Source organism: Geotrypetes seraphini, chromosome 12 (assembly GCF_902459505.1).
Source record: "Geotrypetes seraphini chromosome 12, aGeoSer1.1, whole genome shotgun sequence".
NCBI lineage: Eukaryota > Metazoa > Chordata > Amphibia > Gymnophiona > Dermophiidae > Geotrypetes > Geotrypetes seraphini.
The window spans coordinates 106,101,279-106,125,360 of NC_047095.1; the positions used below are offsets into that span (position 1 = coordinate 106,101,279).

The 24,082-nt window shown below is 42.9% G+C and overlaps 1 pseudogene; it reads left to right on the plus strand.

Moving 5' to 3' along the window:
* LOC117346242 overlaps positions 1–19,870 on the plus strand; it is a 78,835-nt pseudogene extending 58,965 nt beyond the window's left edge.
* Positions 19,871–24,082: the final 4,212 nt, after the last annotated feature.

The following is a 24,082-nucleotide window of genomic DNA, read 5'->3' on the forward strand; positions in this document are numbered from 1 at the left end:
AACTATGGCTCCTCTCATCTGTCTTGTCTAAGAAGTTGACCCTGGACCTATAAACCCTGGGTGTGTGTTATCGGGCTCGCCTTCGGACATGTCGTCACTCCTGAGCTTGGCCCTGGCCTCTTCCTCTCATCAACCTATTAGCCTCCACATATAACAACAAAGCAAAGAACTCAGCCATCACCACACATCAACAGACATACCACACATCAACAGATGACTGCAGCTCCACACACACCTAGACACAAAAGACAGCAACTTGTACACAGCCCCTCACAACCAGCTGCAAACATACTTTCACACAGAAACGTTCACACAGGAATTACTCACAAAGGGAGAGGGAACAAAAATACAAAGGTAGTAAGGATAGAGAGAAGTATGGGTGTTATAAGGGAGTGAGAAGGAGCAGCAGAGATAGAAGGTATAGGATATAGAACAGTGTCACAGACAAAGCAAAATCTCAAAATATCACCAGAATCACCACAGTCGCTAAAAATCACCAGAAGCACAAACACACTCTGGGAGTCCTAAAGATAAACATCACGTGCACCTCAGCATTTTTATAAGATAGGCACGATCATCGGAGCTGATGTCATAGTCACTGAGATGAGCATGGTTTCCCGCCAAAATGGCTTATATATACAGCACTGAAAATTGCTCCTACTTGAGCAACATGGATCCTAAAAGGCAGCCTAATTTTTTGCCTGGTGAGATAAGGATCCCTGTTGACTAAGTAAGGGCTAATTATGATGCCCTTTATGGGAGGCAAGCTGACAGGATTGGAGCTATCTGGCACTGATTCTACAATCAGATTAATGCCATACATCACCAGCACTGTGAGATAGAGGCATTGAAAAAAAAGGTGGCAGCTAATGCGGCGGGCAGAAAGGCAGAGCTTATAGCTGCACAGGGTCCTTGTGGAGACCTAAATATTACTGCCCTGGAGAGAGAGTTACTGGATGTAGTTGGACCAGGAAGGAGGCATGGACACCTCATTCAGACGCACAGGTAAGACAATTTCACATACACCCATACCTATTATCACACTATGAATGTGCTGGGTCTGACTTGAAATGTCCTCTAAAATTGCTATATAACTTGTCTTGTGATCCTTATCCTCGAATTGATTCGGTTGTAAAGTTACATAAGATCAAAAAACCAATGCATTCTTGCTAAGAACCCAGGAATCTGGGCTGTTTCACATTTATGCTTCTAGAACCTGTTTATGCTAACATGAATCCCAATAGCTAATCCTAGCAAAACTATTAAATGGACAATTTCTGCACTCACTTCTTTTCCTCTCCCACCCTTTCCCATTGATATTTGATATTTTCTTCGACTGATTTTTCTGCTTTCCTCTATATCCTATCTTCTACCCTCTTTCCTTCCCTCTCTATATATTCCTAAACCATGTATCCAGTGCTCTACCATGGTAAACTACTTGGTTGCTATGACAATATCAAGGTATTAAATACTGAAAATAACTATGAACTTAGAAAAGAAACCATGTCTGTGTTAGACTGTAGCTTTCTCTACCCTGTTCTGTTTCCTTACTTGTCTGCCCATATTGATGTTGTGTTTTCCTCCCTTCCTACAGATGACACCATGTGTTTGCTCTAACTGCTTGCTGCTGCCAGAGATGAATGGGAGGCAGAAGGACACATACAAAGGCCATCTCAGCCAGCCCTTCCTCATCCCAGAACATCAGGTGTAGCACAGCCCCTCCTCTGCAACTTAGGTATATCCCATCAGGGCAGCAGTGGAGGGGGACATGAGTGAGGAGATGGTAATGAATAGGGATACCAGGGGGATGTTGAGGGTGATGAGCTGGGTGAAGATCAAGTCATGCCTTAACCAACCTGGCCCCCTTGAGCTGGATATCCAGTACCTGGTGGATATTGCCAACACCATCTATCAGGGACCAGGTACAGCTCATGGGAGAAAATTGTGGGGCTCCTAGAAGCCACAACAGCAGATAGTACGGCTCTGGATGCTCTCACCAGGAAGGCAGATATTATGAATCAGCATCTTGCTAATCCGGTAGGGGAGCATGCTGCCACCTAGCAGTCTCATGAGAATATGCAGGCCATGCTTAGAGAGCTTCTTGGCCAGCTCATCACCTAGGGTCACCTCCCTGGTGATCCTACAGCTCAACCCACCCTTCAAGCCTTTTCCAGGCAGACCTCTACCAGCCAATGCTCCACCCTAGTACATCTAGTCAAAGCCATGGGCATGGCAGGGGTCTCATTAGGGCCCTTTAAAGCTTCTGCCTCCCTCTCAAAGGTAGTTGTGTCACCATGGACCCTGTGACTCTGCCGGACTGCCTCTGCATTGATCCACCACCAACTCTACCTTACTCTGGATATGTGTAAGGGAATGGCCAGTATGTACTCTGGAGGAACTTGAATGGACTTGTATTTCTGGGAACATGCCAATAATTGACCTTTATTTCCATGATTCCTATAATCACATATAGTCATCATAGGGGTCAGTGAGGGGGAGAGAGTGTGTCCCTGAGATGTCTCATAAAATTTTACATCATGTGTGTGTGTGTCTCCCCTAGGGGTTGGTCTGGCATTTCTCTACTTTCCTTCCCTTTTATTCCCTCAGCTTCCTTCTAAATGTATTTTCTGCATCTCTCTAGATGGCATTCTTTCTTCCTATCCAGTCCTCAATTACTCTCTTGCCATCTCTTTCCCTCACCCCCTCTATTATCTCTCTAACTCTATTCTCTTCCTCCATCCAGCATGTGGCTTTTTTAATTTCTTTTCTACTTCTATCATGTACCCTCTTTCTCCACCCCTTTCATCCAGCATCTTCTCCTCTCTGTCCAATCTACTTTCATCCTGCATCTATCCCATCTGTTTCCCTTCACCCCGCTTGTATCAGCATCTATCCTCCTTCTACCTCCACTCCAATGCCACCCAGTTTCCTGCCTACTCACATCCCCAACACTGCTGTATGCGTCTCAAAGCAGCAGCAGCAGCAGCTGCAGCTGTAAACTTAAATGCAGCCATCGTGGGACCTTTCTGCACCTCCCTATGGCTGCCGGCTCTGTTATGTAACAAAAAATGACATCAAAGAGGGGTAGATTAGCAGACATAGGGACATGCAGGAAGGTCCACGATGGTTGAATTAAAAGTTTACTGCTGCTGGTTTGGGAAAGCAACAAAGTTGGGTGGTCCTGGATGCAGTGTGCCAGCTGTTACTCCCCTAGAAACATAAAAACATGATAGCAGATAAAGGCCAAATGGCCCATCCAGTCTGCCCATCTGCAGCATACACTATCTCCTCCTCTCCCTATTGGCTAAAGCTCTTTACTACTGTATTGTGAGATCATAGAACTTTATAGTGTGGTGATTTATACCACATTCAGAGGATAGAGTACTCTTGAAGATACATTTTCCTGTTAACTGTGATTGAGTTTTTAAATGAGAATACTAATTTTAAAAAATATTATTTAAAGAATATATCAGTTTCTCATACGGAGTTTTTGTAGACCAAGGATGTTTTTTCCTATGTAACTGTATAGTACAGCTAACATAGAGTTTTTCCAGGTGACAACAATCCCTGGAAAGAACTGAGGTCTTTTCTCTGTTAAAAAAAATAGGTAACTGTCTCGGATTACATCTGGTACAGTGGGGTTTTTCTAAATATATTGTGTGTGGTATAGAAATATTGTAACATGATGGCAAATAAAGGCCAAATGGCCAATCCAGTCTGACTATCTGCAGTAACCATTATCTATTCTTCTCTCTAAGAGATCCCATGTGCCTATCCAAAGATTTCTTGAATTCAGACACAGCCTCCATCTACACCACCTCTACTGGGAGACTGTTCCATGAATCTACCACTCTTTCTATTAAAAAATATTTCCTTAGATTACTCCTGAACCTATCACCTCTTAAATTAATTCTATATCCTCTCATTCCATGGCTTCCTTTTAAATGAAAGAGACTTGACACAAGGCAAGCAGCCTTAGCTAGTGAGCCACAGGAACTTGCTTCTAGATGTGGCTCAGTGACATATGGTAAGGAAGTGGTTGTGAAACTACATGGAAGAATTATAGCTTAGAAAAAGCAGCCAAACAGAGCACATAGCTGATGTGGCTCAGCAATCAACTTTAGCTGCTGTGTGTTCCCCAGGTGGTAGGTTGAATTCTACCTAATAAAACAGGTATCTAACAGTCATCAAGAGGACTTTGTCATTTGCATCTGCACTGTACCATTTCCATTGTCTAAAGTGGAGATTGTATTTTAATACAGATGGCTAGAGTCTCCAGTCTTCTACATGTCAGTGAGCCACATGTAAAAGCCAGTGATGTCAGGGTAGTGGGACCCAAAATAGTTACTTTGTTTGATGAACAGCAAACCTGAGTGTTCTCTCTGATAATCTTTTCCTGGGAGTTGGGAATGGGGTGTATCATGCAACAGATTATTCACACTTTATTTGCTGTATTCATAACCTTGAGCAAAAGCTGAAGTTTCCATCTACAATCCAACATGTGCTCTGGAGGTTTCTACCATGGGCCAGCAAGGTAAATGCTTCTGGGTTAGAAAGAATCAAATAGTTTGCACCCAGGGAAATTAAGACTCTGGAAAGGAAGTAAAAGATGACCAGGCATGAAAGATATGGCGGTTGACTGTAATGAAGCATTTTATGGGTAAGGCAAAGTATTTAGAAAGGCAACTAGTGTAGACATAAGAAGAGTGGGCTAAGATGGTCGAAGCAATGAGCATGACAGAGCAAGCAAATAGCAATGTTCTATACAGTCTTTATGTGTTTAAGTTGAGTGGTGGTGATACCAGCATAGATCAAATTACAGTAGTCTGTCTAGCACGCACCATTACATCCCAATTATTGTAACTGCCTTTGAAGCTCACTCTAGGCCATTATGATCTCTCTTTGCTATTTTTCTGACATAGATCTTGCTCATCCTAACACATCAACAGCCATATGATCATATGAGAGCCAACTCTAATAATGCTTAGGAAAGTGAGGGTACAGTCTAACTAAAGTGATCCCAAGGTTAAGTGCCCACTACTGATGATAGAAGAAATAAAATTGCTGATATATTTTTCAAATTTGTTTTGGGTTAAAAGTTGCATGAAACAACATTGCTCATGACATTCCCCAATCAACGGGAAATCACTGATTCCAAATCAAACTTGTTTCATATTTTATTTATATTTCCAATTAAAATTTTGCTCATTCCTCACCCATACATTCTATGGAATTGTTTGGTAAAGTCTCAAGAAACTAATCGTTTCATATTCAAAGCAATTAGCCAACCACTGACTGGTCATATTACTTAGTTGGGACTAGATGTTAATTTTCAGCAATGCTTATAAAGTGCTGCTGAAATTTTGCTGTTACCAGTGATCTGAAAGTCAGCTATGTTGGGGTGTTCTGGGGGAGGAGTCAGCACTTGGCCACTTAAGGGCTGATATTCAGCCCTCAAGTGGCCAAGTATAGCGCATAAAAGACTGTCCTATCTGTATGTGCTAACCCATGACTGCTTAGGTGCGGAGTATTGATTTGTGGGAATTCATGAAGAGGCGCTAACCAGTTTAGTGTGTGATATCCATTAGCCTGTGCTAAACACTGAGACTTTCATTATATTGCTATGGTTATCTTAGCGTTTAACGCTCACTAATCATTAGCAAGTGCCCCTTGATGAATTATCCCTTTAAGCGGCTACATATGACTTAGCAGGCTCAAAAATAAACAGATTTTCAAAGTTAAAGCCTGAACATGGTTCAAATTTGAATATCCAACAATTACTGAATTGGCGGTGAATAAAAGATCACTGATATGGGCTGAATATTGATCCCTAAGTGGACAGAATTGTTTCATATTTAGAGAGAAATGTAATGCTGCATTTGAAAGTCACAACCTAGGGATACTGCAAGTTATTCAGATTTTTTTAAATCCTCAGACACCTCCACAGTCCAGATGCAGCCAAAGTTGCCTTCCTGGGTTCAGGAGATTAACCAGGAAAGGAGAACCTGTCTGCTGCTATTACTGTATCCCTTGTCCAGAGGGAGAGGTTTCCAACCAAACTGGTGAGTGATATCATTATAATGTAACAAGCCCTTGGGCACTGATTATTCGTTACTGGGTCAATATTCATCCTTGACAGTTAATGCTTTTTTTTTTAAACACTGGCTGCCATGACTATAAAATCCAGATATTCAAGGCTGGCATCAAGATAATGTCCAACCTAGGGCCTATGGGACAAATTCTGACTCTCCAAGAACTACATAGAACATAGAAACATGATTGCAGCCAAAGTCTAAATGGCCCATCCAGTCTGCCCATACACTATCTCCTCCTCTCCCTAAGCGATCTCATGTGCCTGTCCAATGCTTTCTTGAATCCAATCACAGTCTTTGTCTCCACCACCTCTACTGAGAGCCTATTCCACGCACCTACCATCTTTTCTGTAAAAAATATTTCCTTTGATTACTACTGAGCCTATCAACTCTTAATTTCTTCCTATGCCCTACTCATTCCAGAACTTTCTTCAAATGAGAGAGACTCACCTCTTGCACATTTATGTCACATTGGTATTTAAACATCTTTATCATAACTCTCTGGCCTTTTGAAGCTCAGCAGGATTTCTTCTTTCCCTGAGGCAGCTCAGCTATCTGCAAGCTTGAGCTGCTTTGTGCCAGAAGTTTGGATTGAACTTGTGCTTCCAACTCTCACTAGACTTGAAGCTACAAGACCAGCCCAAACATCCAACAACCCATTGCCCAAGTTTGCAGTCAGCAGAGTCACTGGGGGCAGCAAGAATTCTACCAGGTGAGGGGAAAGAAACTGGTCAAAGGCTGGGGGGGGGGGGGTTAAGGGCGACTATAAGAAAGAGAGTGAGATTGGGTGAAGGCTGGGGCAGTTCTCACAGTGTGTGATTCTCAAAAGGAGAGTGTGAGTTCATGTAATCATGCATGGCTTGGCCCTCTGAATATTAATACTACTAATATTTCTATAGTGTTACTAGATGTATACAGTGCTATAAACATTGTTTTTTGTTTTTTTGTACCTGGAGCAATGTAGTGCTAAGTAATTTGGCCAGAATCACAAGGAGCTGCAGTGGGAATTGAACCCAGTTACCTGTGATCAAAGAATTGTAATACTGGGACAGACCAAAGGTCAGTGGCGTACCTAGGGGGGGGGGGGGGGGGGGGCGGGCCGCCCCGGGTACCAGCCCTGAGGGGGTGTTCCCGGCCTTGCCGCTCAGTCCCCCCCCACGCCCGAAGGACCGCTCGCCTCCCACTGACCTTCCAGCACACCTTTGAAGCAGCCCGCAGCAGGATCGCGACGTCAGCAATCCCTCAGCTGCTTGGGCGCTGCTTCCTGCGCCGCGGTCCCGTCCCTCCTCTGACGTCAGAGGAGGGGGCGGGACCGCGCGCAGGAAGCAGCGCCCAAGCAGCTGAGGGATTGCTGACGTCGCGATCCTGCTGCGGGCTGCTTCATAGGTGTGCTGGAAGGTCATGTGGGCGAGCGGTCCTTCGGGCGTGGGGGGGCAGTAGCTTAAGGTAGCCCGGCGCAGGAAAGCAGCTCCTAAGCAGCGCAAAGATAGCTGACGTCGCGATCCTGCTGCGGCTGCTTCATAGGTAGTGCGGGGAGGCCAGGGGGGCGAATGGTCCTTCGGGGTGGGTCGGGGCATCAGGCCTTCAGGGTGGGGCGGGTGGGCGGGGCAGGCAGACTTTCAAGGGGGAGGGGGGTGACAGGCAGCAGGCAGGCCTTCAAGGGGGGGGTGCAGGTCTTTCGGGGGGGGGGGGTGCAGACCTTCAAGGGGGTGCAGGCCTTCAAGGGGGGGACAGGCAGGCAGGCCTTCAAGGGGGGGACAGGCCTACAATGGGGGGGGGACAGGCCTACAAGGGGGTGCAGAGGCCTACAAAAGGGGGGGGGACAGGCCTTCAAGGGGGGACAGGCCTTCAGGGGGGGTGCAATGCCTTCAGGGGGGGTGCCGACCTTCAAGGGGGTGCAGGCCTTCAAAGGGGGGGACAGGCAGGCAGGCCTTCAAGTGGGGGGGACAGGCCTTCGGGGGGGTGCAGGCCTTCGGGGGGGTGCAGACCTTCAAAGGGGGGTGCAGGCCTTCAAGGGGGGGACAGGCAGGCAGGCCTTCAAGGGGGGGGACAGGCCTACAAGGGGGTGGGACAGGCCTTCAAGGGGGTGCAGGCCTTTGGGGGGGTGCCAACCTTCAAGGGGGGGTGCAGGCCTTCAAAGGGGGGGGGACAGGCCCTTGAAGGGGGGACAAGCAGGCAGGCCTTCAAGGGGGGGACAGGCCTACAAGGGGGTGGGACAGGCCTTCAAGGGGGTGCAGGCCTTTGGGGGGGTGCCAACCTTCAAGGGGGGGACAGGCCTTCAAGGGGGGACAAGCAGGCAGGCCTTCAAGGGGGGGGTCAGGCCTTCAAAGGGGGGGACAGGCCTACAAGGGGGTGGGACAGGCAGACCTTTAAGGGGGGACAGGCCTACAAAGGGGGGTGGGACAGGCAGACCTTTAAGGGGGGATAGGCCCTTCAAGGGGGGACAAGCAGGCAGGCCTTCAAGGGGGGGTCAGGCCTTCAAGGGGGGGGGACAGGGCCTTCTGGGGTGCAGGCCTTCGGGGTGGGTGCAGGCCTTCGGGGTGGGTGCAGGCATTCGGGGTGGGTGCAGGCCTTCGGGATGGGTGCAGGCCTTCAGGGGGGGACAGACCTTCGGGTGGGGGGTACAATCCTTCGGGGAGGGTGCAGGCCTTCAGGGGTGGGGTTTAGGCGTTCAGAGGGGGACAGACCTTCGGGTGGGAGGTAAAGTCCTTCGGGGGGTGCAGGTCTTCAGGGGTGGGGGTGTAGCCCTTCTGAGGGGGGACAGACCTTCGGGGGAGGGGGGTCCTGGTGTAAAAGTACACAGAGGGAGAGAGGGAAGGGGGGGGTTCAAAGATACGTGCATATGCCAGACTTTGGGGGTTAGAAATAATGGGTCTAAAAACAGAGGAGTGGGAGAGAGATGGTGCATAATGGGATTTAGGGAGGGAAGGAACAGAAAGGGAGAGAACTTGGAAACAGGGGATGGTGTGGAGGGGGGATAGAGATACTGGATAGGAGGATAGTTGGGAACAGAAAGGGAGAGATGGTGGATCCTGGGGTGGTGGGGAGTTGAGAAAAGGTGAATCTGTGGATGGAGACAAAAAAAAGGAAAGATGCCAGATCTCCGGGAGAGGGAAGGGAAACGGAAGGGGAGAACAGAGATGGCAGACGGATGGTTAGCACGGAGAAAGGAGACCCTGGCAAGCAAGACAACAAGAGCCTGGGACCAACAAGATTTGAATATTGATCAGAGAACAAAAGGTAGAAAAAATAATTTTATTTTCTGTTTTGTGATTACAATATGTTAGATTTGAAAAGTGTACATGAGACAGCTTGAAATGGGAACTTTTCTATTTTTGTGAATGGCAAGGCTGAGTTCAGTTAAAATATATGCTTTATAAGAAAATATAATAATGTGTTTTATAAAGTTTATAAGCATTGCTGGCATACTCGGTGAGGTGTTCCTAGTGTTGGTGGTGGTGGTAGCATGTCAGTGTGTTGAGAGGAAGAGGTAGTCTGGGAAATTCTGCTGAGCAAACTCTGGGCCCATTTCCACCCCCAGTTAGTCCACTCCACTCAACTGGTTCACACACTGAGTGGGTCTTTGGGTGTTATTTCTGGGTAGTTGTTTAGAATCTCTTCCAGTGGTTTGTCAGTATCTCCTTCTGGTCCAAGGAAGGAAACTTTGTCAACCTTAGCATTGACCTTCAGAATATGTTTGTAACAGCGCTGCTTGTGTGGCATTAGGCTATGTAGTGATCGAAAGAAAAAAACAGACCTTTGCACATTTTTGCACTATATGGTGGGTGTATGAGGAGATTCATTTCCTGCACAGTTAAGTCCATGTGAAGTTACCTTGTGCTGTATTTGACATCTAGCAAGGTCTCTGTTTGGAAGGAAAGATCTAAGCTTAAAAATGAAGTGGCCAGAAGTTATGTTAAAAGTAGATAGCGTAGCTGGTTTTAAGAAAGGTTTGGACAAATTCCTGGAGGAAAAGTCCATTGTCTGTTATTAAGACATGGGGGAAGCGTCTGCATAGCCCTGGATTGGTGCACTCAGCAGCAACAAATACTAGTTTTGGCTGGCTCTTTCCCCGCATTTCTCCTCTCTTCCCCACGATTTAATATCCAGTTCAGGCAGTAAGTAAATGCATCGGCAGGGGGGGTCTGGTAAGTCTTGGGGGCTGGGGATGGAAGGTGAGAATCAGTTCTGTAGGCTATCAGAAATTTGCTTAATTATCTACTCACACAGAAAAGCAGTAAAGTCAATAGGTTCTCTGAGTGGGAACAACCTGTTTGATCTTGCACTCTTGTGATTGACCAATTGTTTATCACTGTTTAATTTATCACATTGATTAATTTGAGCACACCTGAGGTGTCCTATGATGGTGTGCACTGCAGGCAGAGGAGCCTTATTGTGTAAAGCACTGGAGAATTCTCTCCTCTCGCTTACCTCTCACGCTGAGGACACCCTGCTTCAGTATAATCATTTATATGATTTATCTTATAAACATTATTACGTGGTCTTTTCCTCAAGTGCTGAGACATCAGGTTGTTCCCACTTGGAGAACCTATTGACTTTTACTGCTTTTCTGTGTGGCTTTAACATTTTTGCTATTCAGTATACCTAAACTATTATTCAGTAGAAAAAATATGGTTTGTTCAATCAAATCCTGTGTGGACATTGGACTTCTATGAGTGAATGTTCTGCTTGATTGAACAAACTAAATTTTTTCTACTGAATAATAGTCTAGGTACAATGAAAGTAAATAGCAAAAATGTTTGAGTAGATAATTAAGGAAATCTTTTTCATATTGCTTACTTATGGACTGGGAAAAAAGACTGTTCAAGCAAATGTCTCCAGAACTGCTTTAATGGAAAAATGTGATTTTTTTTTTTTAAGTACTTTGTGAAATTTATTGTTGTTGTGAAATTTATTGTTATACTTTGTTTAAACTTAAAAAGTGGTATCATTAACAGTGAATCTAATCGAAAAATCGATTCAACAGGGTGAATCGAATCGAATGAAATATTTTTCTCTGAATCGGGCAGCACTATTGGCTACCATGAGAATGGGCTACTGGGCATGATGGACCATTGGTGTGACCCAGTTAGGCTATTCTTATGTTATGTTCTCATCTGTAGGGGCCTTTGTTTTCACTTCTTATTTTAATGTATTTTTTTCCTGGGAACTTATCAGTGTTTTTTTATAATGGGAACAAAAATGGAAGAGAATTAATGTGTGTGGAATGGGGGGGTAACTAATTTCTTCAGCTAAATAATTCAATCCACTTCAAACAGACATAGGAGAACTCACGCACCATTCACACACCCTCCAACCAAAAACGTCAAAAGAAAAAAACTGTTCGACAACCTCCTAGCCATTCGAGCTGCAACACTTGACCCCCAACTCTACAACCTATTGACCTCGACCACAAACTACAAAACCTTAAGAAAAGAAATAAAAACCCTTCTATTCAAAAAACACATAAAACCAAACTAACATAATCAGAACTGTCCCAAGCATCACCTGCAACTACTCCATATGTACTTCTGATGTCATGACAATTCCGACATAATTTATGTTATGTTATGTTTGGAATAATGGTTACATAAATGAGGTTCAATAAAAGAAAATTTTCACTGCCTGTTTCTATTCTGACCATTTATTCCATTTCATGGTTATTGCAAAAAAAAAAAAAAAAAATTTTTCCATGAGGGGGGGGGGGGGTGTCAAAAAATGATGGGCCCCGGGTGCCACATACCCTAGGTACACCACTGCCAAAGGTCCATCATGCCCAGCATCCTGTTTCTAACATTGGCCAACCCAGGTCCCTGGTTGCTCCTCCACCCCAAAATATAAAATGTGAACCCTGATAGATACAAAATATGCACAAGATTCAGTGCTACTTAACTGGGTGGGAGAGGCTCTAACAAGGTTAAGCAGATTCTGCTGCACATATCTTATTCCACCAGTGTCGCTATGCTCATGTTACCCCTTTCCTCAAATTGCTTCACTGGCTCACTGTCCGTGTCCACATACAGTTCAAACTTCTCTTAATGTCTTGTACAAATGTATTCACTCTACAGCTCCTCTTTTATCTCTTCCTACAATCTGCCCTGAGAACTCCAATTCTCAGGCGTCTCCTCTATGGCCAGCTCCCGACTCTGGAACAACTTGCTTGGTTTAGTGTGTCAGGCTCTATCTCTGGCAGTATTAAAATCCAGGTTGATAGCCAACCTTTTTTTGAAACTGCGGTTAGGTCCTAACCAACTTCTAAAGCACCCTTTTCTGCTGGTTATGCCCTCCATAGTCCCTCACCCTATCCACCTCATCATTCCCCTTCTAATTCTCTATTTGGGAGAGCACAACCATAGCTATGCCAGGTGGTTGTGCTCTCCCAGATAAGAAGACCAAGAGTCAATGAGGAAGCCATTGTTAGGGTGAAACTAGAGTTAAAGGGGCCAGCTTGGAGGGTGTAATATGAGATATTATATAACTTCTAAGCATGGGATTCAAACATTAGCCCGCCTACAGTGCGTTTCAGCATAAGAAGGTAAGTGCATGCTTTTGAATATGTTTAAAAAGCATTCTATTGCTGTTATCTGATGCGGTAGGACTTGTGACGCCATGATGGTCCCAACATTACCCGTGCTGGTGAACTTTTAGTTTCACAATTCAAATAGGGTAAAGGGTGTGAGCACATCAAATCACTTAACTATAAGGTTTTATAACAATAATTAACAGTCATTTAACTGTTTAATTAATTTTGGAAATTCTGTGAAATTTAATCAACTAATTAAGAATTAATCACAGCATAAGTGATAGAAATTTTCCCATTGGAGTGAGATTTCCAAATAGTAACAACATTCCATGCTACCAATCCAGGGCAAGCAGTAGCTTCCCCCATGTCTGTCTCCTGCAGAGCTTTCTGTAAAATCCTACTAGAGTTGAGCATGTCCTGATCTGTCTGTGTCAGTTGCAATCTCAATGGTCTCTTTAAAATGAACATGCCCTTGTCATAGTGGAACACCCTATGTCTAATTAAAAAAAAAACTATGAGCTGGATACCACCAATGAAACTACATCTCCCCTGTGTACAAGATATGGAATCCTTTAAAATCAAATATTTCAGGCTCAAGCACCTCTAACAGATAAGACAGGATAAGACTTGCAGGAAGCTCATTGTTACTTTAATGTTTGATACTGTCTGCTAAATATTGATTTTTTTGAAATATGCTCTAATATAAGGGAAAAGTGTTCATTTGCAGTCCTGTGACTCATGCTATTTATGAAATAATGAGACAATATTTTTCATTCTCAGATATGGATAGTTGTACAACATGCCCAGAGGACCAATGGTCCAATTCGAACAGAGATGCCTGCATCCTCAAAATTATAACCTTCCTATCCTATGAAGAGCCTTTAGGCATAACTTTGACTCTTATCAACATTGTCTTCTTTTTAATCACTGCTGTCATTCTGGGAATCTTTATTTATTACCGAGACACTCCCATAGTGAGAGCCAACAACTGGAACCTCAGCTATATTCTCCTTATCTCCCTCATGCTCTCCTTCCTCTGCACCTTTTTATTCATTGGACGTCCTGATAAAGTGACTTGTCTTCTCCAACAGACTGTCTTTGCGATAATTTTTTCCATCTCTCTCTCCTCCATTCTAGCAAAAACTATCACTGTAGTCATGGCCTTTCATGCCACCAAGCCTGGAAGCAAGCTCCGGAAATGGGATGGGTTCAAGGGTCTCTAACTCTATAATTCTTTTTCTGCATCCTTGTGCAAACCCTCCTGTGTGTTTCCTGGTTGTTCACTGCTCCCCCATTTCTATATCTTAATATGAAATCTGAAATTGGATTAATATTAATTGAATGTAATGAAGGGTCAATAGTTGCATTTTACTGTGTTCTGGGTTACTTGGGATTTCTGGCTGGTGTTAGCTTCATCGTAGCTTTCCTAGCAAGAAATCTACCTGACAGTTTCAATGAAGCCAAGTACATCACCTTTAGCATGCTGGTGTTCTGCAGCGTCTGGGTCTCTTTCATCCCAGCGTACCTGAGCACCAAAGGCAAGTACATGGTGGCAGTGGAGATATTTGCTATTATGACCTCTAGTGCTGGATTGCTGGGCTGTATTTTTATGCCCAAGTGCTACATTATTCTGCTGAAACCTGATAGGAATAACAAGAAATACCTAACAAAAAACTAGAATGATTAGTATTTGTATAAATGATGGATCATCTCAATGTTTCTTCATTATTCAACACAGATCCCAGTGCAAACCCTTGGGGCACTCCATTAATGAACCTTCTCCATCTACATCAGGGGCGTCAAAATCCTTAGTCGAGGGCCACAATTCAGTTGGGTTTTCAGGATTTTTCCAATGAATATGCATGAGATCTATTTGTATGCACTGCTTCATTGTATCCTAATCTCATGCATATTCATTGGGGAAATCCTGAAAACCCGACTGGATTGCGGCCCCCGAGGAGGGTCTTTAACACCCCTGAATTAGATAATTGCCCATTTAGTTCTACTCTGTTTCCTTATCTAGTTTGTAATTAACAGCAGGACACACAGCATTGCATTTCAAAACTCTACTGTCCTAAGGAATCTCGCATAAGGGATTTGGCAAGCTATGAACCATTTCCACTTGTAAGTGCTGCTCATGCTTATATTTTCAAAATGGCTGCCCCTGTGTACATGGTGGCAAGTCTACAATAGAGAGTTGTGCGAGAACAGAAACCATGCCCATCCCCACCCGACCCCACCAGTATCCAACCTGTTTCTGCCAGAATCCCTGCCGTCCCTGCCCAACTCCATGTGGAATCCACTCCATTCCCGCCCATCGCCGTGTGTATTCTCCTCTGTCCCTGCCCATTCCCCCCATAAAAGTTACCTGTCCCCATAAAAAGCAGCAATTACTTCTAACTGTTTTGATTGTTTTTAAGTCTTAGTTTATTTAAACCAACAATAAAATATGATTAAACAAAAAGACATTTATTCATGTGACTGTAGAGTAAACCATTTTTGTTAAAATAAATACAAGAGTTGGATTTTTGGCAATATAAAGCTCATATCTGTAGAACAAACAAATCTGGTTCCACCATCTAGCATAGGTAACTTGTGAGATCCATAAATGGTTTTTAATGTAGTAATTATTAAAGAATCAAACAATACAGCATCAAAATCATTTAAAGCAGAATTGAGAGAGCCACTTTTCAGGACAATGGTTGCATAAGAAAAATGTGCCAAAACTGAACTGGGTTATCTATTACATAGTCTGCAAGTTAAAGTTTACATCTATGCCGATGATATAACTATACTCATTCCCCAACATCTTTTACGACAGAAATAAAAAAATAGATTTCATCTCTTCTGGCCCAAATAGATTTATGGACAATTAAATTTAAACTTAAGCTTAATCCTGAAAAAAACAAAGTTTTTCTAGCTAGTCCTAATGATAAAATCAATGAAAAAGAACTCCATCTTAATGGACAAAACTATCCAATAACCACCACAATCAAAATACTAGGTGCTACATTAGATCGTTCACTATCCTTTAACAATCATACTGATCTATTGATTAAAAAATGTTCCTTGTGACCCTTTGTAAGTCATTTAATCCCCAAACCCCAGGTACATTAGATAGAGTGGGAGCCCACCAGGACAATTAGAGAAAAATGCTTTAGCACCTGAATGATTTGTAGGATGTTGTTTAAAAAAAAAAGATTGGTATGGCTAAATAAAAGTCTATAAGTCCTGATGGATTAACTCTATAATATTATTTGACTTTTAAGGAATTGTTCATTCTGCTTTTGTTAACCTATTTTTTTATACCTCCTCTATTCTAAAGTCATGATGGGCACATTTACAGAAGCCAGCATTATTGTATTACCTAAACCAGGTAAAGACCATCTTCATGTGAAGAACGTTTGGCCAATTTCTCTTATAAATGTTGAAACTAAAGTTTATGCTAAAATTTTGGTGAATTGTTTGCAAAATTGTTTACCTTCTATTATCCATCCTGATTAAAATGGTTTTAGGACAGGAAGGCTTTCTTGTAATAACACGAGAATGTTTACCCATGTGTTAATGTATGCGCAGGGTAATATCAGGTGACAATATTTAGCTATTAGATGCAGAGAAAGCTTTTGATTGCGTGGAGTGGGCCTTCATATTTGCAGTTATGAGTTGGTATGTTTTTCCAGTAGAATTTGTAAATCTGGTTAAAGTCTTGTACACTGCACCCTCTACAGGGATTTGTATAAATACATTTTCTGCCCCATTTTATCCCTGCAGAGGCACTAGACTCCATCCTTTTTATATCTTTTTGAAGGTGCAACCTCCAGAATTCTACACAATATTATAAATGAAGTTTCACCAGTCTAATACAGGGGCATTAATACTTCCTTTTTGCTACTGGCCATACCTCTCCCTATGCAACCTAGCATCCTAGGTTTCATCGTCACCTTTTCAACCTGTCTGGCCACCTTAAGATGATCACATACAATCACACCCAAGTCCTGCTCTTCCATCATGCACATAAGTTCTTCACCCCCTAAACTGTACTGTGCCCTTGGGTTTTTGCAGGCCAAATGCATGACTTTGCATTTCTTAGCATTAAATTTTAGCTGCCAAATTTCAGACCATTCTTCAAGCTTTGCCAGGACTTTCTTCATGTTATTCACATCATCCAGCATGTCTACTCTATTGCAGATTTTGGTTTCATCCACAAAGAATCATATCTTATCCGACAACCCTTTAGCAAAATCATTTATAAAAATGTTAAAAAGAACAGAACCTTGAGGCACACAACTGGAAACATCCCTTTCCTCAAAATGATCTCCATTGATCACAACATTCTGTTGCCTTCCACTCAACCAGTTCCTGATCGAGCCCGTCACTTTGGGACCCATCCTGAGGGCACTCAGTTTATTTATAAGATATTGGTATGGAACACTGTCAAAGGCTTTGCTAAAATTTAAATACACCATATCTAGGACACATCCTCTATTCAATTCTTGAGGCATGATGTAGGGGGAGGGAGAAGACATAAAGCCCACCAGCACCAGAGATGCAAGAAAGGGGGAAGAGATGACAAATCGCTCCAGCTGCGAAGACACCGCTTCATGCAGCCACGCTGCTGCTCCGGGAACGTGGCTTCATCACTCATCTGGCACTGGAACCGAAGCTGGAGGAATAAGGGAAGCTGCAAGGTTCCAGGGGATCCACGGGCAACCAGATAACCCATAACCCAGTGCTAGCAGGTTGCTCCCGAGTCCTGCTCACTGGTGGTTTACTCCCGATCATTTGGTACTGCTGCTGCTGTAATGGGCTTAAAGGCTAGTATATTATAAAAACCAGGCTTGTTTGCTACTGTCTGAAAGCAATGGAAGTAAAACCCAGATGTCTCAATCCATCCTCCTTTTTCTGGAACCATATAGTAACCCTGGTCCGACCTATGGCCTGTAGGCCAAAACCCAACCCTCTAAGAGATACATCGAACATAGAACCATTTTGGCAGACAAAGGCCAAATGCCCATCCAGTCTGCACATCCACAGCATCCACAATTTCCTCCTCTCCGTAAGAGATCACATGTGCCATGCTTTCTTGAATTCAGACACAGTCTTTATCTCCACCATCTCTACCCAGCAACTATTCCACACATGTACAACCCTTTCCATAAAAAAGTATTTCCTTAGATTGCTCCTGAGCCTATTACCTCTTAACTTCATCCCATGTCTCTTACTGTGGAGTTTCCTTTCAGATGAAAGAGATTCACCTCATGTAGATTTATGTCATGTGGATATTTAAATATCTCCATCATATCTCCCTGGCCTTATGAAGCTCAGCAGGATTTCTGCTTTCCCCGAGGCTGCTCAGCTATCTGCAAGCTTGAGATGCATGGTGCCATGCAGAATTCCCAAAGGTATAATTATTTCAGAATCCCCAATAGTAGCAACTTTCCATGCAGAATCCTCAAAGAGGAGAATGATTCCAGAATCTCCAAATAGTGACAACACTCCATACAGAATCCCCAAAGAGTAGAAAGATAAAAGAATCCTCAAATACTAACAGCATTCCATGCAGAATCCCCAAAGATAAGAACGATTCCAGAATCTCCAAATAGTAGCTACATACCATGTGGAATCCCCAAATATTCGCAACATTCCATACAGAATCCTTAAAGGTTGAAAAATTCCAGAATCTCTAACTAGGAGCAACATTCCATAGTGAATCCCCAAATAGTAAAAAGATTCCAGAATCTACAAATAGTAGCAACATTCCTCAGGGAATCCCCAAAGATAAGAAAGATTCAAGGATCCTTAAATAGTAGCAACATTCCATGCAGAATTCCCAAAGAGTAGCAACAATCCATGTGGAATCCTCAAAGGGTAGAAAGATTCTGGAATCCCCAAATAGTAGCAATATTCCATGCTACCAATCCAGGACAAGAAGTGATTTCTCTCATGTCTGTCTCCTGCAGAGTTTTCTATAAAACTCTGTTAAAGTTAAGCATGTTCTGATCGGTCTATCTGAGTTGCGATCTCAGTGGCCTATTTCACATGGACCTTCCCATGTCCTGGTGGAACACCCTATGCCAAATCTAAAAACATGAGCTGGATACCGCCAATGAAACTAAACCTTCCTTGTATAAGATATATCGAATCCTTTAAAGTTGAACATTTCAGGCTCAAGCACTTCTAATAGATAATGCAGGATAAGATTTGCAGGAAGCTCATTGTTACTTGTTTAATGTTTGTTACTGTCTGCTAAAAATTGATTTTGAAATCTCCTTTAAAATAAGGGGAAAGTGTTCATTTGCAGTCCTGTAACTGATGTTATTTATGAGATAATGAGATAATGAGACTATATTTTTCATTCTCAGATATGGATAGCTGTACAACATGCCCAGAGGACCAATGGTCCAGTTCAAACAGAGATACCTGCATCCCCAAAATTATAACCTTCCTATCCTATGAAGAGCCTTTGGGCCTAGCTTTGACTCTTATCACTGCTGTCATTCTGGGGATCTTTATTTATTACCGAGATACTCCCATAGTGAAAGCCAACAACCGGAACCTCAGCTACATTCTCCTTATCTCCCTTATGCTCTCCTTCCTCTGCACCTTGGTATTCATTGGACGTCCTAAAAAAGTGACTTGTCTTCTCCGACAATCTATTTTTGGAATCACTTTTTCCATCTCTCTCTCCTCCATACTAGCAAAAACTATCACTGTGGTCACAGCCTTCCAAGCCACCAAACCTGGCAGCAAGCTCCGGAAATGGATGGATTCCAGTGTCTCTAACTCTATAATTCTTTTCTGCTTCCTTATACAAACCCTTTTGTGTCTTGTCTGGTTATTCATTGCTCCCCCATTTCCATATCTTAATATGAGATCAGAAATTGGATTAATATTAATTGAGTGTAATGAAGGGTCAATAGTAGCATTTTACTGTGTCCTGGGTTACCTGGGATTTCTGGCTGGTGTCAGCTTCATCGTAGCTTTCCTAGCAAAAAATCTACCCAACAGTTTCAATGAGGCCAAGTACATCACCTTCAGCATGCTGGTCTTCTGCAGCGTCTGGATCTCCTTCATCCCGACATACCTGAGCACCAAGGGCAAGTATACAGTAGAAGTGGAGATATTTGCTATTCTGGCCTCTAGTGCTGGATTGCTGGGCTGTATCTTTATGCCCAAGTGCTATATTATTCTGCTAAAACCTGATAGGAACAACAGGAAATACCTAACAAAAAACTAGAATGATTACTATTTGTAGAAATGATGGATCACCTTAACATTTCCCCATTATTCAACACAAATCCCAGTAAAGACCCTTGAAGGACTCCACTAGTGACTCTTCTCCATGCAGATAATTGCCCATTCATTTCTACTGTTTCCCGTGTTTAGCTAGATTGCATTCTCTGCTTTCCAAAGAGTCTCTCTTAAGGGATTTTGGTAAGTCATGAAATCACCATTTCCACTTCTAAGTGCTGTTCATGTCAATGTGATCAAAATGGCTGTCCCACCATGCATGGTGGCAAGTCTACAAGTACTCCAGTACAACCTTATTCTAAATCTATTGTATTTAACCAAAGGTTCTGTTCTTTTCTCAGAAATCTAGATACAAAATGGCCTTCATGTCTATTAACATAGAATAAAACATTCTAAAGAACTTTAAAGATTTTATTAGCATGAATGTATGAAACAAACTGAAAACATGCTTGGAAAACAAGGAAGTCTGGAAATGACCTTAAAATGATACCTAAAAAAAAAAAATAAGAAAGGAATTCCAAATAATAAGATAGAAGAGAGGTTCTTTCAAACCTTTAAAATAATATTAAGTGCATACATTGAAAATAAAGGAGATAATTGGGCAATAGCAGGGAAATTAAGTGGGGATTCAGGGGGTAGAAGCATGGTGATTAGGATATAAGTCTTTAAACCAGTTTAGGCATTGTAAGCCTGTGTAAAAAGCTATAGTTTTAACTCAGCTTTGAAGTTCTTAAAAGAAAAGTTACTAAATTTAGTGATAAAACAAAGATACTTACTTGTAGCAGTTGTTGTCCAAGTCCAACATGCATATATTCTCATATATGGGTGATGTCATCCATGGAGCCCAGGATAGACACTGCCAAGTGTACTGTCACTTTAAATTTCTGAGGTAGTGCCTCCACCACACACATGCAATTGCCTTCTTGCCCAACATCAATGTACTGGACTTTCAGTACAGTAAAAAAGCTAAGAAGACAACTAGGGGAGGTGGGCCGGTTGTGAGAATCTATGCCTCCTATCCTCAGAGAACACCTGCTACAGGTAAGTATCTTTATTTTCTCGGAGAACTAGCAGGCATTATATTTTCACATGTGGTACTCCCTAGCTGCCAGGAACATTACTCTAGGAGACTATAAACTAGGGGTGTCCAACCTGCGGCCTTAGGGCCACATGCAGCCCTGTGAAGTATTTTGTGCGGTCCCGGTCGAGGGCGATGCAGTGTTTTCCTCTGCTGCCCCCGGGTGTTTACAGTCTTGCTGACTCCCTCCTCTGTCTTGCTGCTGCATTTGCACATTTATGTGGCCCCAGAAACATTTTTTTCGGCCAACGCAGCCCAGGGAAGCCAAAAGGTTGGACACCCCTGCTATAAACATTCAATAAATATGAGCCTGGCGTAATGAAGGAGGACTGGAAGGAAAGTTGCCTCTCAGGAAGTGAATAGATTTTTGCAGAACTGCTTGTCCGATCCAACTGTCTTTTCTGGAATTCTGCTCCAAACATTAAAGGGAATAAATGTATGTAATGAGTACCAGTAAGCTGCTTTGTAGATTTCTTCAGTAGAAGCAGAGCAGAAGTGAATTACTAAGGCAGCCATAGCCCACACATTGTGGGGTATTATACGGCCTTGAAGAGTCAGTCCAGCCTAATCATACATAAAGGAGATACGGTCCACCAACCAATTTATTCATTTATTGGGATTTATTAACTGCCTTTATGAAGAAATTCACCCAAAGCAGTGTAGAGCAAGTACAATTCAACATAAAGCTTACAATTTTGTTAAAAGCATAACAGTAGTAAAAAGACGTGTGAGGTAAGCTCAAAATCAGCTCCCTTCCAGAAGGGAGGTTGTTTGGTTAGATTTGGTTTTAAAATTACATTCCAAAGCAGTTTGGGATTTGTAGTCCATGATTCTATCCATTGAAATTACTGTTGCAAGTCCCATAATGCACCAGGAAGAGTAACTAGATGCATATCTCCTTGAGAGAGGCATATAAAGTATGGTTGGCTATAAAATAAACCAGGTGTATACCTGGCAGGGCCTCCGCGTGTGCGGATCGCCGGACTTGATGGACCGAAGGTCTGATCCGGAGATGGCGCTTCTTATGTTCTTATGTTCTTATGTCAGAAATCCAGGACTGGCTAAAAAAGGTCTCCCTTCTGGAATTAGTCACCCTAACCATAAAACAGTTTCAAAAATATAACAGCACTGAAATTCAAATAAAATATATATAATACAGAGTCAGCATGATACTTACGAAACAGCTAATAGCATATATCAGAACATTCAAATAACAGAGATATGGACACTAATGCTTTTCTGCAATTCAGCATTTCACATAGCCAAGTGCAGATATTAGATGGGTGGTCCAGTGTGAGTTGAGAGAAACGGGAGGTTAATCTCTCACACGAGTAACATACAAAAAATGCATCACCATAGAAAAGACGTGTTTTGAGATTTTCAAACTTTTTCAAATAAATTTGCACAATCACTGTAAGAAGCTTTTGTGCCTATTCTGCTGCTAGTGTAAACGCAGAATTAATGACTTTCTGGGATGCAAAAACAGACAAAGCAGCATACGAAAAATGAGTTGGTGGTCAGATTTTCACAATGATTCTAAAGTTTCATGCAAAAGTTTGTTATCTAACGCAGTGATTCCCAACCCTGTCCTGGAGGAACACCAGGCCAATCGGGTTTTCAGGCTAGCCCTAATGAATATGCATGAGAGAGATTTGCATATGATGGAAGTGATAGGCATGCAAATTTGCTTCATGCATATTCATTAGGGCTAGCTTGAAAACCCAATTGGCCTGGTGTTCCTCCAGGACAGGGTTGGGAACCACTGATCTAACGCATTTTTCTGGGTAGCTGACTTTTGCAAACTGGCAAAAAACTCACAGGAAACCCCTTTGGCTGAAAACTCTGTTGACACAACTGCACAGGTTGTGTGTTTTTAGATTTAACTGGATATTCAATAACAGTGGGATCTGGATAGTCCCGGCTGTTGCCCTTAAACCAACCCCATCCCTTCACCCACTGCCTCTCTAACTAATAATTTAGCACACACTCAGATATGGAAAAATAGCCCCTGCTATATTTATTGATCAATAATAATAAATCAAATAACATAACATTGCATATATTAAGCATTAATTCACAAATTAATCATCAATTAACAACATCACCAAGCTCCTCCCGACCCTGCCACATCAACAAGAGCCTGAGGGGTGGCATGATCACATGTTCCTTTAACCAGGTCACTTAACCCCAAGGCACGGCTCCCAGCCGACCCACCGCTCATTGCCGGATTAGCCCCAGCACCCAGTAGCTCAGGAGACTCACCCTCAGAGCTACTATCATCACCATACAACATGTGTGGGAAGATGGGAAAAACTCACCCTGGAGGACCCTGGAAGAAGATGAGTCTTCCAAGGTCCCGGCTTTTTAACCTTACCACCCCCCACTATCCCTTACTGCATACCACCAATCCCCTAACCACTTTAAAATGGGAAAATTCCCCTGCCCAATTCTCTTACCTATCGCCCTCCCTGCACTCCCCCCCCCCCCCCACACACACACACACTGCCTGCTTGTCTCCACGGGTGATACACGGGCCTCTCAGCCCCGTGTTACCCTACGCCCATCAAGACAAGCTCTCAGGCTACATTGAACAGTTCACTGGTTATGTGCAGTCGAGGGACAGATGTAATAATCTGTGTGTAACCCTGGTCCCTTCTGGATAGTCCTCTGGCATTGGCCAAGCACTTTGGGATGGGTACCAGCTACCAGGATATATTAAACAGAGTTCTGATTGTCAAGCTTGGTGCAGACCAGGGCTGGGTTAAATCCCAGTGGGCCGTGGGGTTTAAGCACCACTTCTCCATCTCTATGCAACAGTCTTAAGATAAATGCACTCATTCCAGGAATGATTTTAAATTTATAATGTTTTACTAGACGAACTTCAGCAAACAACAAGATCTGTACTCGTAGGTAACAGGTTGTTTATTGAAGGCTTAATACCACTATTAATGAATGGGGAGTCAATTCGGAGCAGATTGCATGAGCTTCAGTAAAGGTGTTGCAATACATGAGCTAAATATATGTGAATCTTACCTATTTATACCATTACATTAGTGATTTCTATTCTGCCATTACCTTGCGGTTCAAAGCAGATTACAAAAGGAGTTATTTGGCCATTTCCAGAGGAATTGAAGAGTA